The 19207-nt window shown below is 34.7% G+C and overlaps 1 pseudogene; it reads right to left on the bottom strand.

Annotated features, from left to right (window-relative positions):
• Positions 1-17224: 17224 nt before the first annotated feature.
• LOC125611828 lies at positions 17225-18421 on the bottom strand (annotated as a pseudogene).
• Positions 18422-19207: the final 786 nt, after the last annotated feature.

Genomic DNA, 19207 nt, shown 5'->3' with positions numbered 1-19207 from the left:
GCTCTCTCTCTCTCTCTCTCTCTCTCTCTCTCTCTCTCTCTCTCTCTCGCTGGCCTCTTCAGTAAACCTCACTACTCTAATAGGTAGCTTGAGGCTAGAGGTAGGAGAAGCCGTCCTGGAGCTGGTTTAAAGGTAATTAGAGTCTGTCTCTTTAATTCAAACTCCCTTTGGATTTCTCAGGTAGCTGAACCTTCATTTATGAAGCCTGTGCTGGCCACAGGCTAAAGGGGAGGGGCAGAGCAGAAAAACAATTACATTTCATTACTTGTGTTTGTTACTTTAGTGAAATAGCTGCATTCTATTTCACTTAATTTTCATAACCACCTGTTATAATTTAGATGTGAGGTGTCCCTCCAAAGTTTGAGACAATGCAAGAAGGTTTAGAGGTAAGATAATTGGATTAGGAGCCTTAAACCAATAAGTGCATAATCCTTTGATAGGGATTAACTGAGTGATAACTGCAGACCCCTAGGGTGTGGCTGGAGGGGGTGGGTCACTGAGAGAATGCCTTTGGGGTTTACTTTTGGTGAGCTGAGCTGTGTCTCTCTCTGCTCCCTGGAATCATGTTCCCATCTGCTTTCCTCCATCACACTCTTCTGCATGATGTTTTGCTTTATCCCAGGATCTGAGGAATGAAGTCGGCCATCTATAGATTGAGACTTGAAACTGTGAGTCCCCAAATAAACTTTTCTTCTTCTAAACTTGTTCCTGTCAGGTCTTTTGGTCACAGCAGTGAAAAATCTCACTAATATACCACTCTAAGAAGAAAGCTTTGTTATTCCCATTTTAAGAATAAAGAATTAGAATCTCAAAGTCAAAAAGTAACCTTTCAAAAAAACACAAAGATAGAAAGAAATTGCATGGTGATTTATATCCAGTTTTGTCTAATCCAAATATTCTCTTTCATTTTTAACACCAGCAGATGCAACCTTTTTTTTTATTAATTGCAAGCAATTTATTTGATGTGTATTTGAAGGGATGAAAACATACCAAAAAACTAGTTAATTAGTGATAATCACAAATCCATCAATAACATGGCAAAATATTATGTTATATATCATAAAAACACCTACCCTGATTACACATTCAAATTATCAGCCCATTGGATGATTGTTAATGCTTTAACAGAACTGTTTATTGAAAGATTCTAGTTAATCCCAAACATCTGTGGTTGTACCCTACCATATATTCAAATTATTTTAAGCAAGTCTCTTGCAAGGATATCACAATTGCAGCTCTGCTTAATTCAAAAGCCTGTTTTGAAACTGTGATGAGCTATTGTCCATCAAACAAATTTATAAGCTTCAAAATGTCCGTGGGACTCACTTAGTATACAATATGTATATTGTTTTTTACATACAATAATGCAGTGTTATTCTCAACAGATAACTTGAAACACAATTTGATTTCATGTTCTTAGAACAGCAGAAGCAAACTCCATTTGCTTATACACAAAATGTGGGTGATCTGGAAAAATAATTCTCATAAGCACCTTAAAAAATAGCTATACAGCACTAAGTAAGCAAGGCAGCCAGCAAGTCATGTATTTCTAACATTACAGAACGAAGACATGTTGCCTCTGGGTGGGTCTCCATTCTGCTATTTCCATTGTTCTCTATTCTGAATACTTTATAAATGAGTAATACTTCAGAAAGCTTGAGAGCTAACTTTTCCTAATGGCATTGGATGTTTTAAGAAAGAACCCTACAGCAAGTCTAACATTAATGTGAAATACTGTTAAATTAAAAATCTCTGGACTGGGAAATAACAGAAATGCCAGTTTCTAGAGACTGTGGAAATCAACACACATTTTACTCTATTTGTACTCACAACTCCAACTTGCTGGAGTGTAAATGAAAAATAAATTTATGCTTTCATATCTAAAGCAAATAAACTAGAAGCTTGGATTACATACTGCTATAAAAAAGATCAATGAGCTTATGTCCTTGGCAATAAATAGTAAGAACAGACATATTCATATATTTTTTGCCATCTAAACTTATATTCTTTTACTTACAATATCTCATTCACCTTTTTTTATTTTTAGCAATCTTAAAATATCTCTTTGGATTCCAAAGAAAGTACTTGAGATATATAAGTTAACATTATATACATTTAATGCATGACACGACATAAATGAGATATGGAGTAAGTGATTTATCCAAAGCAAACAGATTTTTTTAAAGGAGTAACTAAATGGATCCTTGTATAAGATAAATTTAAGCCCCTAGACTTGTTTTCTTCAAATACAGTTTTAGAGTCAGTCAACATTTGCCTAGAATGTGTCAAGTACTTACTAAGGGCCTTCCTCAAGAAATGGCTTCCCCCAGGAATTTATTTTCCAGAGGGAAGGACCTGATTTTGAATAAAATAATCACAGATTCTTGTAGAATTATATTGAAAGGGAAGGATACGGTTACTTTTACTGCCATATAAGGAGTATCTGATCTGTAGGTATACTGTATTAAGCAGAGACTACATAAATCAATGATTACAATAAACAGAGCATTTGGTATAGTTGAGGATATTACAAATGGCAAGATAAAGGATATTGGTGACACTCATGGTGTGACTTTGAGAATACGGGGGCAAAAATAGTAAAGAGATGAAAACCAGTGAAGTTGAGAAGACCAGAAAGTGGGACATTAGGTGTGCAGATGTTCCCTGGAAAGAACTTTCATCTTGAGACACTGGCCAGTTTCTAAAGGGAGACATGACATTTTAGAAACCAGTTTACTCACTCACTTGATCTTCTCTATTTCCCTGTTGGCCAAGAATGATTCCAAATGGCAAACTTGATCAAGGCCATGTATCTAAAAGATAGTTCCTAACACTTCCTCTGTTTGATTTTTACAATTAGCTCTAGATTTCAGTAACATTATATCTTAAATATCACTTATACTTATCTTCATCCATTATTCCCTCTATATTTGTTGTTCTTCAGGCTTTTTTATATTTCCCAGTTGGACTATGTTTAAAGCCTTATAATACCAAAGTCAGTTTCAATCCATCTAACGTTATTGTCAGAGTAATCTTCTAAAAATGAACTTTTTTTTCAAATCCCATAGCTGCTTTATGTCTCAATGCCCTCTGAAAACTCCAATATCATCATCTTTCTGCACCTTTAACTTACTCGTGGAATTATCATTCCAGGAGATTTTTTTTAAGTTGGATCTTCCTTCTCTCCTTTCATCTTTTATGTGAAAATTGCTGATTTTTCTATTTCCTGTTAAACTCAAATCACATGTAGTTTGTGCTATTTCAAAGACACTACAATTTCATAGTCAAATACCAATTTTTCCTTAAAAGTTTATGTCAACATATACTTTGCCTTTTGGTCTTCTTCCAGTGGCTACCCTGAGTGAGTCAAGGCTTCTAAAAATTGTCTTAGTGGTAGATGGATGATAAGACTGGGCTTCAAAGTTTAAGATGCCTTCCTGTAATAATACATAACTTTTCTACTTTCTTTTCTTTTGTTTTTTTCTCTTTTAGTAATTTTCTGTATCTTCTTCTCCTTCCTTTATTTCTTCTTTTTGTCTGGTTCCCCTATTTTTCTTCCTCTTTGCCTTTCTTTCTCTGTTTTTTTCCTTTAGCAAGGAAAATGCCAGGGTAGACTGGTGAGATAAGGAGAAAACTCAGGCTATTCTCTTCCTATTGATACTAATATGTGGAAAAATTCTCAAACTCTTTAAATTCAGTGTCCTGAAGAAATCTTTATTTGCTCCAAAATCTCTACCAGTTTTCACCTTTTATAGTCTCATGTCCTCTCCATCCTCTCAACCTTATACTTCCTTGTTGAATTATCTCTTCTTGTCTATATTTAATATTTAGCAAGATTTTTTACAATTAGGGGAAAATATTTTTATAGTGCCTTGAGTAGATTAGACTTCAGTGATATTTCATTATTGGGATTTCAGGAATGGGTAGGATGGGTGAAGAACATAACACTTGTAATATTAAAAAAAACATTTTTCACTGAATAGAATATTTTACCAATGTTCAAATAATTTTCAGCCTCCATATTTCTGGAGAATTTCACTATCATTTCTCATCTGATCCAGTGTCTCTTTATTTTTCCTTTCTCTCATTTCTCCTGTGTATACATTCTTTTTCTTATAGTTCCTTTTCATTTTCTGCCTCCTCTCCAGATTGAGAAAATGAAGAGGAACAATTTTTTTGAACATTGGTGAAATATTCTATTCAGTGAAAAATCTGTAAAGCACCTCTGGGTTCAATCTCCAGTACCAAGAAAAAAAATCCAGTTCCTCTGTTACAATGATAAGACTGAGTGCCTAAGAGAAAATAAGTGATTTGTAAGAATATCTGGCTTAATAAGAGGCTGGCCCAGAATTCAGATCTCTTAAAACCAATTTGGGTTACTATTAAACTTATTGAATTCTCTCAGCCTGTAAAATGAGAATTATATCATCCATATTATCCCTTTTTACCTCATAAAGTTATTGTAATTAATATAAGGTGTGATATATTTTTATAAGCAATAGTGTACGTACTAATCTACAATACTATTGATAACAGGGACTTTTAGATTCTCTTTCTTCCTGCAGAATACAGATTATCATTATTCTGTTCTATATTCTTCAATTGGCTTTTGATTACTAAGTCCTTCCCAATTCTTTGTACACTGTAATCATACCTCTTTATTAGACAAACAAACAGTAATCTATCTGCATACACTGATCCCATAGCAGATTTCCCCTCAAAGTATATCATCTGGAAATAAATCCAGGGATTTCACCATAATGGAGCAATAGGCATCTTGAGACTGTGTCTGAAGCAAACACAAATGACTTCCTGGTAAAAGGTAAGGCAGTGTTCAGAAATATAGACTAGAAGGAAATAATGATTACGGTTTATCCTTTGGAGAAAATGCAAAATAACAGCTCTGAACTGAAATTTGCTGGCCATAATTACATAGATTTGGACATTTAATGTTCACCCATAGGCAAATAAGGTACATGGAATCATTCATCCAGTGCAAGCAGAGTTAAAATTTAAATCAGGATAGTCTGCTTATCATTGCAGATAAATGAAACCAAAAGCTAAGAGTCATAAAGAAGCAGCTTATGAGAGCTTTTCTTTAGTTAATATATCAGAAAATATAAAGATTCTGCAGATTATGCAAAGAACTTCTTTAGGGAATACTGAGACTCTAGATGATGATCTGTAATTACTGGGATGGTACCACAAGCCCAAACATGGTGCTATGCCAGGAACTGAAGATAGGGAAAGATTTCCTCACTATATACAAAATTAGTGAATATGAACCAAGGAACTCTCTAACATGCTAAGACTGCTGAAACTAACTACTGTGCTTTTGGAAATGAAATTAATCATAGTTTCTGTTGTCAATGTTACTTCTCTATATAAAAGCTGATGCATTTTCAACAACAACAACAACAAAACTCAAGTAAAAATGCTGATCAGGGTAGGGTCTAGGTAGAGCATAACAAAAATAATAAAACGGGACAGGAAAAGCCCATAGGCTTACTTCTTTAACAACAGTTGGAAAGAAAAGCAGACAAAATTAAAAGAGGACCACCAAAAACAGTGAAGGAAACCACACAGTTTAGCCCAAATTATGGGCTGAAAACTGTGCCAGGCAGGACCAATTTGTAGCTTCCACAGCTGGTCAGCCTTTCTAGAAGAAATTCAATCAATACAGCTTCTTCATCTTCAGATAGATTTAACAAATAAAACTAGGAAAATGCTTCTGAAATGGGTTAGCTCAGTAATCCTTATAGAAAAATTTGTGAAGGGATTGTTGCTAGTGGAACTTAACCCCCCACCCCCATGGAAGACAAGCAGAATGGGTCTGAATTGATCTGAGGACTAATCACTACTGGGAAGTGCTAACTCCAACCCAATGCTCCCCACAGTGTGTGCAGAAGTTCAGTCAAAGACGGGTCAACTGACATCCTTACCCCATCAACGTGACAGGTAAAACTGGAGTGAAATATAGCAGACAGGGTGGAAATTTCTGTGCTGCCCATAGAGTGCTTGTACTCACAGTCCTCACAATTCTAGGTAGCCACCAAGTGCTTAGATAGCAAGTGCTTAGAATTCTATAGAATTCTCAATGGAAGGTAGTGGGCATTCATGATTTACAGCCACTGGTAGTAAGAGCTCAGATGCTGCAGACCAACTGACATTTTGGCCCAGTCACGGGGATGGTACTCCAGTGATCTACACCAGCCTGGATACAGGCTTCTGCACCACAGATCACCTACGGAGAATCTACATTTACAGGTTTCATACTTGCAGACAGCCAATAAGCTCTATAATACTTTAAAGAAGCCCCTGTAGAGGGGAGGGGGAGGATGGTATCCCACAGTAGTCATCATGAGAGCCCTGAGCTCCATACCCAGTGCCCCTGCACTCAACAGAAACAGCCAGCAAACACAGCATGGTACCCTCCAAGCATTCAGACTATGGTCCCTGGGTGACAGATAAGAACAGGCTGGTGAGAAAACCAAGGCAAGAACGGAAGTAGCTCCAGTGTTCCAGTCCTCTAGGAGTTCCAGAATTTCCAGTTAACTCAATTCTCATTCAGATGCAAAAACCCATAGAAGATAATTCCTGAGGATAACTCAAAGCAGACCCCAGAGAAACTCATGAACACACGATGGCAGTTTACCCCACAAAGGGTTTTACAGAGGAGCACCCAACAGAAACCAACACCAACAGGTGTGCCCAATACAAACACACTGACTTGCAGCCTGTGCATTTTAGAGGGGGAAGCAGCCCTATGTCCCATCATAAGCAAACCAGTGCCACATAAAACAGACTATAATACCTCCACCTTAGACCACCACACTACGCACACTCCAAAATATACACATGGGAACTCACAGTGGATTTGATAGCCCTGGATCCACAGAGTTTTCCTTCAGAAGGGAAAACAGGACTATGCCCCCTAAAAGGGAATAACTTGTCTGCTAAGTCACTTCTCTGACCCAACAGAAAGGTAGTAAGTACCCAGGCATACCAAAAAAGCAAAGGGGTCTCCCTGAATTGAATCAGAGATGATCACTGTCTCTATATGCAGGAAAACAAAAAAGTAAAGCCAAAGAGTAGTGGGCATTTACTAAAGGTTGCAAACCTTGATGAAACCTAAATTAGGAAGATTGAATGAGAAATCTATTTTATAATGGATTATCACAAGAAGTTCTAATATCAATTAAATATTTTAGATGACACTTTTTATATTAAATTGGTAGATATTCCATTATCATTTGATACTGTACCCTCAAGCCTGAATGATTAGAAATGTGTCAAAATTACAGGAAATAAAAATCATCTTTCTGCAATAACATTGAATGCAAATGGTCTAATCTCTTAAAAAAAAGACTGGAATAAGGGATATAAATAGTGAACCCAACTATGTGTTGTTTACAATAAATAGTCTCACCTTATAGGGAATGAAATCCTCAGGCTGAAGGTGAAAGGATGGAAAATGATATACCATGCAAATGAAGACCAAAAGCAAGCAGGAGTAGCTATGCTTCTATCAGACAAAGTAGGCTTCAAGACAAAATTATTTAGAAAAGAAAGAAGTTCATACTGGTTAAGAGAATCATATTGGATTAAGGAATCACCTAAAAAGAATATATAATGATTGTAAATATTTATGCCCCAGATATTCATGCACATATGTATATAAAATAAACCCTATTCAATAAGATATAAAATCAAATAGATCACAATACAATCATACTGGGTGATTTCACATTTTTCTCACCAATAGAAAGGTCATACAGACATAAACTAAGAATCTTCAGAACTATAAACACTATTAATCAAATGGACCTAACAAATATATATAGAATAGTTACTCATCAGAAACTGAATTCACTTTCTTCTCAGTAGCACATGAAACTCTCTACAATAGGTTATGTTTTAGGTTACAAAGAAAATCTACAGATAGAAAGAAATGAGATAATTCCTTGCAACCTATCAGATAATAAAGGAATAAAATTTGAAATCAATAATATAAAAATAAAAACCACTTCAACACGTAGAAATTAAATATTATAGCTTTGAATGAGGAATATATCATAGAAGAAATCAGAGAAGAAATAAAAAATTATAAACAAGTGAGGACAGAGATACAACACATCAAAATCTTTGGGCTAGGATGAAGGCAGTTCTAAGAAAAAAGTTTATATTATTGATTATGTACATTAAAATAATAGAAAGACCCCCAAATACATAATATAATGTTGTACCTCCAGGCCTAGAAAAAGAAGAAGAAAATACTTCTAAAATCAGTTGGAATAAAAATGATAATGAAGATCACAGCCAAACTAATGAAATGGAAAATAAAAACAGTAAAAAAGATTAATTAAACAAATATTTGTTTTTTTAAAAGGATGAATAATGTTAATAAAGCCTTAGCCAAACAGTGTGAAAGAGAGGGTTGTGGGGGAGACCCAAGGATGAAAAATAAGATATCACCACAGACACTTCTGAAACACAAAGGATTATTAAACTATTTTGAAAATTTACACTTCAATAATTCAATGAACTGGAAAGACTAGAAGATACTGACAAATTTTTGAACACATATGACCTGCCCAAATTAAACCATGAGACTACGGAAAATCTAAACAGACCAATAGTAAGCAAGGAGACACAAGCCAACATTATACTGAGTAGAGAAAAACTGAAAGCATTTCCTGTGAAACTGAGAAGAAGACATGGATGTCAACTCTCACCATTCCTATTCCACAAAGTTTTTGAAATTCTAGCAAGAGCAATCAAGCAAGAGAAGAACATTAAAGAAATATAAATAGAAAAAAGTAGTCAAATTATTTCTGCTGATGACATGATCATATATCTAGAAGACCCCAAAAAACTGCAAGAGGAGACTTCTAGAGCTGATAAACAAATTTAGCAAAGTAGCAGGATAACAGATCAAAATACATAAATCAATATTTTCCTCTACTGCAACAGTGATTCTGCTAAGAAATAAGGAAAACTGTTCCCTTCACAATAAACTCAAAAAATAAAATTGTTGAAAATTTATCCAACAAAGGCGGTGATGGATCTCTACAATGAAAATTATGGAATTGAAGAAGAACTCATAAGATGGAAAGATCTCCTATATTCTTGGATGGGCAGAAATAATACTATCAAAATGGCTATCCTTTCAAAAATAATATATGGATTTAATGCAATCCCCATCAAAATACCAATGAACTAGAATAAACAGTCCAAAATTCTTTTGAAGTAATAAAAGTCCCAGAATAGCCCAAGCATTCCTGAGCAAAAAGAGTGATACTTGAAGGTATCACAATACTTCATCTCAAAATACACTATAGAGCTATAGCAACAAAAATAGCATCTTCTTGCCATCAAAATAGACCTGAAAACCAATAGAATAGAATATGAGACACAGAGACAAGCCCACAGAGTTACATTCATTTAATACTCAACAAAAGTGCTAAAAACATACATGAGAGAAAATATAGCATTTTTAATAAATGGTTTTGGGAAAATTGGATATCTATATGTAGAAGAATGAAACTAGATCCCTTTCTTTCACCCCACACAAAATTCAATTCAAAGAGCATCAAAGACCTCAAAATTAGATCAGAAACTTGACAACTGCTAGAAGAAATCATACACCCAACATTGCAGTATGTTGGCACAGATACCAACTATCTTAACAAGACCTCTAAAGCTCAAGAAATAAAATCAGTTTCAATACGAGGTTCAGCATCAAATTAAAAAGCTTCTGTACAGCAAAGAAAATAATTGAAAGCATCAAGAGAAATCCTACAGAATGAGAGAAAAAATCTTTGTAAGCTACTCCTCCAACAGGAGATTAATATCTAGAATATGTAAATAATTCAAAGATTTAACACCAAAAAATAAAATGAAGTAAATAAATAAAAACAAAACTCAAACCACAAATGGACAAAAGAAGTAATCAGATGTTTCTCCCAAAAAAAAAAATTACAAATGGCCAAAAAATATATGAAAAAAAAGTTCAACATTTCTAGCCATCAGGCAAATGTAAATCAAAACTACATTGAAATTTCATCTCACTTTTCTCAGAATATCAATTCTCAAGAAAATAAATAGGGGCCGGACTTTTGGCTCAGTGGTAGAGTGCTTGCCTGACAAGTGTGAGGCCTTGGGTTCGATCCTCAGCACTGCATATAAATAAATAAAGATCCATCAACAACTAAAAAAAAAATAGAAAAATAGATAATAATAATAATAATAAATGCTGGCAAGGATGTGGTGGGGAGTAGATACACTCATACATTGCTGGTAGGACTGCAAATTATTACAATCTCTTTTAAAAGCAGTATGGAGGTTCCTCAAAAGACTTGTAATGGAAATATCATAGAACGTGGCTATTCCATGCCTTGGTATTTATCCAAAAGAACCAAAATCAGCATACTATAGTGATACAGGTACATCAAGGTTTATAGCAGCACAACTCACAGTAGCTAAGCTATAGAACCAGCCCAGGTGCCAATGGAGAGATGAATGGATAAAGAAAATGTGGTATATAAACACAATGTAGTTTTACTCAGTCATAGAGTAGAATTAAATTATGGCATTTTCTGGTAAATGGATGAAACTAAAGATCATCCTGCTCCTAGAATGGTGAAGTATACAGCCAGCATGGCTTATGCTAAGCAGCTAAGCAGCATAATGAATCACCCAAACCTGTAGCTCTCCTGATTAATCCTTACAATTAGATACAATATTTTTGTATAACAATTTATTAAATTCTATATGTCTTAATAGACTGAGATTCACCAAAACAAACTAGTCTACCCCTATATTCTTATCCCAGAGCATAATATTCCAAATCAAATTAGTACAAACACAAAAGTTTACGATAAGTAAATTATTAAATGGTTTGTTGGTTGACTGGTGGTTTGTGTAATACACTTTGGAATAAAGTGGCCGAGAAATCATTACTAGGTTTATAATTTTATGGAAAAAAAATGAAATATTTTTTATAGTTACAGAAGTGTCAATATCCTTCTGAGGATGTCTAGCTTATTTTTTTAGGACTTAAGTTTTTTTTAAGTGTGTCAGTATATTTTAATGTTTTATTAGCACATTATAGTTATACAGAATACTGGAGTTCATTTTGACACAAGCATAGAATGTAATTGGTTCTACAAAATGTTGCAAATACTTCCTCTTTCTTTCTTTCTCCTTCTCCCTTTCTCTGTTTCCCTTCCTCTACTCTAATGGTCTTCCATTTTTTTAGTTATATTTTCTTTTATTTCTTCTTTGTGAATGGGTGGAAAACTCTGTGATATATTTATTTTTGTACTTAGTATAATTTTGTCAGTTTCATTCTGAATTCCTGCTCTTTTCCCAATCCCTCCTCCCTCACTCTTTCCTTTCTCTCCTCTCTCTACTGATGTCCATTCTATTTTCATGGAATCCCTCCTTTTTAAATTTTTCTTCTTATTTTGCTCTTGCTTCTCATTATGAGAGAGAACATTGGCCCTTTATGCTCTGAGGTTTATTTCACTTTGCATGATGTTCTCCAGTTGTATTCATTTACCAGCAAATGCTAAGTTTTGTCATTGTGTTTGTTTGCTTGTTTTGTTTTTCACAACACTAGGGATCAAACCTAGGACCTTGTATGCATCAAGTAAGTATCTGCCATGAACGTAAAATAGCCCTGTCAAGCTCTTCACTTTTGTAATGCCTTCTCTGACAATGCTAGCCAAACATAGTATACTGATTCTGTGGCTCAATTTGGAATATATCATTTGCACTATCCCTTTTAAGCCCTGGTAACTTTCTACCTTGCCCTATCACCCAGAGGCATATAGAATCCCTTAAATCAGCTTTACTTGGCTCACAGTCTTCTGGCATTGAGTTCAAGACTGTGTTGGTTTTGTGTTCCTAATAAAGCCTAGCACTGTGCCCTGTGGATAGAAGAAACCAATATTTTTTTTTGGTGTGTGGGGGGGAAGATTAAACTCAGGGGCACTCAACCACTCAGCCACATCCTTATTTAGAGACAGAGTCTCGCCAAGTTGCCAGGTACCTCGCTTTTGCTGAGGCTGGCTTTGAACTCTCAATGCTCTTGTCTCAGCCTCCCCAGCTCATGGGATTATAGGTGTGCACCACTGTGCCTGGCTAGAACCAACAATCTTAATATGTTTGAATAAGTGAATGAGTGAACAATTTAGAAGTAGCTGCAAATTTCAATGTTCTGTGGGGAAAAGATGAGACATGTCTTGAACAAATTGCGCTTTCATTATTTTGAAATACATAAAGAAAAGATAAAAAGACCACAAGGCATTCGCCTCCATGTCATCTGCCATGAGATCTAGATATATTTTCCATTAAATTTTGTTTATCTGGTATGTTTTCTTCTGTTCCTCTTTTTCTTTTAAATTCTGTAACATTGAAATTCTTCACTTTCAATTTTATTTTGTATCCTGGAAAAGTATCTGGACATTACTTAAATTTTGAAGGAAAAGTCATAATTCTTTAATCCTAATCTACCAGTTTTATTTTTTGTATTTTCTCTTTGATCTTTTGTTTACGGTTCAATATGTTTACAGTGTTATCATTCTAGTGTATAAACAAATTTTTTTTATTATTTTATGTTTTGATTTGAGGAAATAATTGTTGTCTGAGAGTTTTCTTTTTATATATATAAAAGATACATATATGAAAATTTGGTATTAGGAAAGTTAGTTTATTTTTACCTAATTATATTAGTAGTACATTAGGTTGGTGGTTATCCAAGTTGGCTGCCAACCTTTTTTACCCACCTCAGCTTCATAAAAGCTACTTGCATTTTTGATACATTTTTTTTTCTCAATTTGCCATTAAAGTTTAATGGACAATGACTGCTAAGACAAATTTCATGGTAGTAAAAGTATAGCTTTAGGGATTTATAAAGATGTAAGTTTAGCTTCATGCTTTTTATGCTTCCTTGCTCCGTGGTGTAGAGAAAGATATTTGTTAAAGCCTCAGTTTCTTTGTTTATAAACAGGTTATGATCATTTATACTTTGAATGATGTGGTGAATAAACACAAGAAAAACACGTGACAAAGCAATTTAATTTGTAGTTTCTGTAGTTCTTATTCCTTTTCATAACCACACCTAACTTTACTTTCCTAATTTTTGCTAACTTCTCACTCATCATAGCTCCTAAAATCATACATTTACAGAGCAGCTGATACAATATATCAGTTGAACAGATGATATATGTAGTTCTGTTCAAATATTTTTTTCTTTATGAATACATGGAAGAATTACATTAAAGAATATAACCCTGGCAACAATTTAAAACTTCATGACCATCTTTAATAACAACAACAGAAGCAGTAAAAACAATCACAAAACCATTTTACCAAAAGCTTATTATGTTGAGGAAATTGCCTTAAATAGTTTACCTGTATTATTTCTAATACTTAGAAAAAAATCATAAAGTAATCACAAGATCATGTTTTAGAAGAAGAAACAGATTAATACGGACAAAGCTGAACAGAATACAAATGCTAGAGAGCAGGTCCTATTCAGAAACCCACACATTCCACACAGTTTACTCCATTTCACCCTAATAAACATTGCAAAATCAACCTATAGTATAGGACTTCACTGAAATAATTTACTGAAAAATGAATACAATTTCTATTTAAAGATGTCTATAATAAATGACAGGTTTATAAATTACACACATAAACACACAAATACAACAACATACTAATGTAACTCATAGGAATGGAAATGAGTTAATAGACCAGAGAACAGGGCAGAGTTTGTTCTTAATGCAAATTCAATAGACACACGTGATAAAACTGATAAAAATCTTATATCCCAGAGTCATATTCCTTAACCAGACCAAAACAATAGCTACATTTTAAATAGAGCCTTTCCAGGAAAACTATGATTTTAGAATCCCTTTGCAAGGTTAAGGTCTGCTAAACAGTAGATTTAGCACAACTAAAAGAGGGAAAAACACAACATGAAAGGTGACTACATTTCCAATCAGTAAGTCTTTGATGGAATTTGGCCTAGATAATGTAGACAAAGCAAATTCCATTGAGTCCTATAAGAAAGGTGTTTGTAATACCATTTCTTCAAGTCATGATGTAGCAGATCTGACGTTATAACAGTCATAGCAGGAAAGGAAAGGGTATACTATATATATACTTTGTTTTTCTTTATTAGTTAGAATTTATAATATTTAAATGTGAGAGGGTAACATAAATTTTATTTTGCAAATTGAATATTAGTGAAATAAAATACCACTGAATAAGCAGTGGGGATTCTAATATATCCAAAGTTTCAGTTTTCCATGGACAGTTCTACATGACTACTATTTATGTGCTTAAATCCATATAAATTTTTTGTAAGCCTAGAATTTTACTTTTACTCAATTATCATTTTAATATATTTAACTTATGTTAAAGGAACACACCTTTGATGTACCTTAGAGCTTAAAATCCATCAATTATAAATGCAAGCCTACAAAAGCCTCAAATAATCGTAACAGTCCTTTCTAGCAAGGTATTGTACCGACTAGCAACTAACAGCAGTACTTCACCTAACCCACCTCCAGGATAGCATCCTTAATTTCTGGTGGGTCACTAGGTTCATTTCACAATTCACACACTGTGACAGCTTGTGGCATCAAGAAGTTGTATTATTTGACCCAGGACAGTTGTCAACAACTGCCTTTTTTACAAATTCAGAAGTTCCTCTAATCAGAAACAAAACCAAAAACAGCTAAACATTCAAAATGTTCCAGCCTAAACGTAAGGAAGGTCACATTTAAAATACACATATCTAAAATGAGAACTGTTCAAAATGGCCTCAGGGAAAGTTGAACATCCTTCAGTATTCCTACAGAGAATACAAATGTGCAAAAAACAACCTGAAGGGTTTTACCTGCAGAATCACATCACCTGTAGAGCACAAGCTGGGCACATCACCAACAGAGACCTAGATTACCCATAGCACAGCAGCCTTGTAAAAAAAAAAAAAAGCTTAAAAAAACTTTTAAAATTTCTATTTAGTTATATATGACAGTATATTGTGACATATTTATACAAACATGGTGTTTTTAGCCAGCTTTTTTTTTTGCTGTGTCTAAAAGATCTGACCAGAACAATGTTAGGGAAGGAAAGTTTATTTGAAGACTCATGGTTTCAGAGATCTTAATCCATAAAAGGCCGGCTCCATTCCCCAAAGCTCGAGATAAGGCACAACATCTTGGCAGAAGACTGTGGCAGAGGGAAGCAGCTCACATGGAGATCAGAAAGCAAAGAGAGAGATAATCTACTCTCTAGATACAAAATATATACCCCAAAGCCATGTCCCCAATGAACTACTTCCTCCAGCCACACCCCATCTGTCTCCAATTACCACTCAGTTAATCCCATCAGGGATTCATCCACTGATAAGGTGAAGGCTATAACCCAATCATTTCTCCTTCAAATTTTCTTGCATTGTTTCACATGTGAGCTTTTGGGGGATACTCCACACCCAAACCATAACATATGGAGTACATCTTATTTTAATTAAGATACCAGTCTTCTGGTTGAATGTTATATGGAGATTCACTGTGCTGTGTTTAAGTATGTATATAGGAAAACTTTATGTCAGATTTCTGTTCCTGTTCTCCCTTTCTTCCCTTAATTCTCCCTTGTTCAATACAGTGAACTTCTATTCTCCCTCTACCCCACATGTTGTGTGTTAACATCCACATATCAGAGAGAACATGCAGCTTATAGTTTTTGAGATTGGCTTATTTCACATAGCATAATATTCTCCAGATCTATCCATTTGTTGGAAATGTCATAATTTTATTCTTCTTTATGGCTGAGTTAATATTCCATTGTCTATGTATACCACATTTTCTTAATCCATTCATCTGTTGAAGGGCATCTACATTGGTTCCATTGCTTAGCTGTTGCAAATTGAGCTACTATAAACATTGATGTGGCTATGTCATTGTAGAATGTAGATTTTAAGTTATTTTGGTATATACTGAGGAATGGGATAACTGGGTCAAATTGTGAATCCATTCCAAAGTTTTTGAGGAACTGCATAATGTATTCCATGGTAGTTGCACCAATTTACAGTCCTACTACCAATGTATGATTGTATCCTTTCCTTCACATCCTTACCAATATTTATTTTTACTTGTATTCTTAATTTTTGCCATCTTACTGGAGTGAGATGAAATCTCAGTGTAGTTTTAATTTGCATTTCTTTAATTGCTAGGGATGTTGAACATATTTTCATATATTTGTTGACTATTTGTATATCTTCTCTGTGAAGTGCCTGTTCAGTTCCTTTGCCCATTTTTTAGTTGAGTTATTTGATTTTTGGTGTTAAGTATTTTGCATTCTTTATATATCCTTCAAATGAATGCTTTATCTGAGTGGCAGGTGGCAAAGATTTTCTCCCTTTTTGTAGGCCCTCTGTTCATATTATTATTTGCTATGAAGAAGCTTTTTTGTTTTATACCCTCCCATTTATTGATTTCTGTTTTATTTCTTGTGCTTTAGGAGTGTTGTTGAGGAAGTCAGTTCCTAAGCCAACATGATGGAGAGTTTGGTCTACATTTTCTTCTAGTAGATGTAGGGTTTATGGTCTAATCCCTAGGTCTTTGATCCATTTCGAGGTGAATTTTGTGCAGGGTGAGATTAGGGATTCAATTTCATTCTATCGCCTATGGATTTCCAGTTTTCCCAGCACCATTTGTTGAAGAGGCTATCTTTTATCCAATGTACATTTATGGTGCATATCTCTAGTGTGAGATAATTGTATTTATTTGGGGTTGTCTCTGTGTCTTCTATGTTATTCCATAGTTTTCATGCCTGTTTTGGTTCTTATACCAAAATGTTTTTGTTATCATATCTCTATAGTATAATGTAAAGTCTGGTATTGAGATGCATCCAGCTTCACTTTTCTCACTAAGAATTGCTTTGGTTATTTTGTGCCTCTTTATTTTCCAAATTAATTTCACAACTGCTTCTTCTATTTCTATGAAGAACATCATTGGAATTTTAATAGGAATTGAATTAAATCTGTATAATGCTTTTGGTAGTATGACCATTTGACAATATTAATCATTTTGACAATATTAATATTAATCAAACAACATGGGATCTCTATTTTTTAAGATTTTCTTCAATTTCTTTCTTACTGTTTTGTAGATTTTATTATAGAGGTCTTTCATCTCTTTTGTTAGGTTGATTTTCTTGAAGCTCCACCCTTACTGGCTTTATAAATGAACTCCTTTAACAGTGGACCATGCATTTGTCAAAATGTTACCATCTGTGTATCTTCCTTAAATGATAGATGCAAAACTTAAAGCAGAAGTCTTCTAAATCTTATCTTCTAAAATCTTATGCAGTGGAGAATAATGTGAAGGCATTTTCTACAGTGATTCCTTATTTGATAATGTGGTGGCAAAGTTTTTTCAGTCTATCTTCACAATCAGATGCCACCACATTTAAAAGACCTATGACATCTTTGGGTGACAGATCCAGTGTGTCTCTGCAGAGTAACTGGTCAAAGGCATGATACATGAGGTAGGAAAACTGGTCTATTTCTATCACGTCCTTCATGAATTCATATTCTAATATAAGTGGAACACAAATTGAAAAGTATTCACCTGATTTTCAAAACAACTTTATGGACATGAATTAAACATTTTAGATTAGGCAGTTTTTGGTCTATCAGATTCTTTCTTCATTACATGAAGCCTTTGATATTGATTCCCAGAAGCACTTTAAAATGTATTTATTCAGTGACTCTTACTACTGCTATAAAGTCTCCATGTTCTACAGATAGAAGGTAGTACTAGAAAGCCCACTTTGTCCTTGCAGAAGTTGGTGAGATAGAGAAGGATTACTGATTGGCCTCCAATACAGGCCCCACATGGACATCTGTATGCCCTGGGTCTTGTCAGTAGACATGTGGATGAAATGACAGGCAGTAATCCCACTACCCTTTATATTCCACCACAATTGGTGCTGGAGTTAGGTTATTTTTATTGCCAGTTTCCAACCATACATATATGTAAGCTCCCCAGGAATAGAGCAAGCCCTTATCTATTCATGCTAGAGTACGTGCATAGCCACAATTTGTTTTACACACATGATCTATAAGGTTACCAATCTCACAGGCCTCAGCTGGTTGCTGATGTTTCCTAAGTCTAGCTGACCATTGCCACTATAATCCCATCCAAGCACCTCACACTGTCCACAACTATCATAGACAAGATCTGACCATAGGCAATCAAATACCAATTACCCTCTTAATCAATAAACAGTTGATACACTTTTGAGGAGTTAGTTGATTTGCTGTAGATCCTAATTACACCTGGTTACCGTTGATATAGCCTGAAACAAACACCTTTCCATCAGCTGGTAGAGCCATTGTTATATGATCCACAAGCTACTTCAACACCTGCTTGATCAAAAGATTGGTGCAGACATGGATGGAAGCAATACCCTGGTTGGTGATTCCTTTCCCCAGCTGGATGTATCCATTGTGACCTTAGGCATAGACCACTCCATCTTCAGTGCTGAGGAAAACATGGGGGCCAACTCCATAACCAAGGATTTTAATCTTTCCATTTAAGGATTTTAGTGTCTCAGTTACAAGTGTGATCTGGTTATTTCCACTTGTCAGACAATTACTATAGTTCAGTCCAAACACAAAAATCTCATCATTGTCATTAATGTACAGAGATTCATTGGCTGAGATGGCAAAGACACATGCTTTCAAAATAGATGCAAATTCTTGAGGGGAGAACAAAGTGAAGATTGGTCACATTCCTACATCCACCATGACTGTGACTTCCAGCAGTTCCTGTAAACTGACATCTCTGCTTTGGTAAATGGATCATGATGAAGTACAAGTTGAGAATCCCTAATCCAAAATCTGTAAATCTGAAATGTTCCAGAATCTAAAATTTTTGAGCAATAATGTGACACCATAAGCATAAAATTTTACACTTGACTTCACATGACGGGTTGCAGTCAAAACAGGTGCATCATATATTGCTTGTTTAGTATCTCTAAGGGGAAAAATAAACAAACTTCCCATCCCCTTCATTTGTGATACATATTTTCCAGGCAAACCCAGGTTCCCTCACACAAGAACAAAGAGTAATACAAGAGCACAGGGGCAAGCCAGATACTCCAACAGTTGCTTTATCAG

The sequence above is a fragment of the Marmota marmota genome, unplaced genomic scaffold, assembly GCF_001458135.2.
Source record: "Marmota marmota marmota unplaced genomic scaffold, marMar, whole genome shotgun sequence".
In the NCBI taxonomy this organism is placed as follows: domain Eukaryota; kingdom Metazoa; phylum Chordata; class Mammalia; order Rodentia; family Sciuridae; genus Marmota; species Marmota marmota.
The sequence above is the reverse complement of the archived record's forward strand: the minus strand, read 5'-3'. Positions and strand labels throughout refer to the sequence as shown.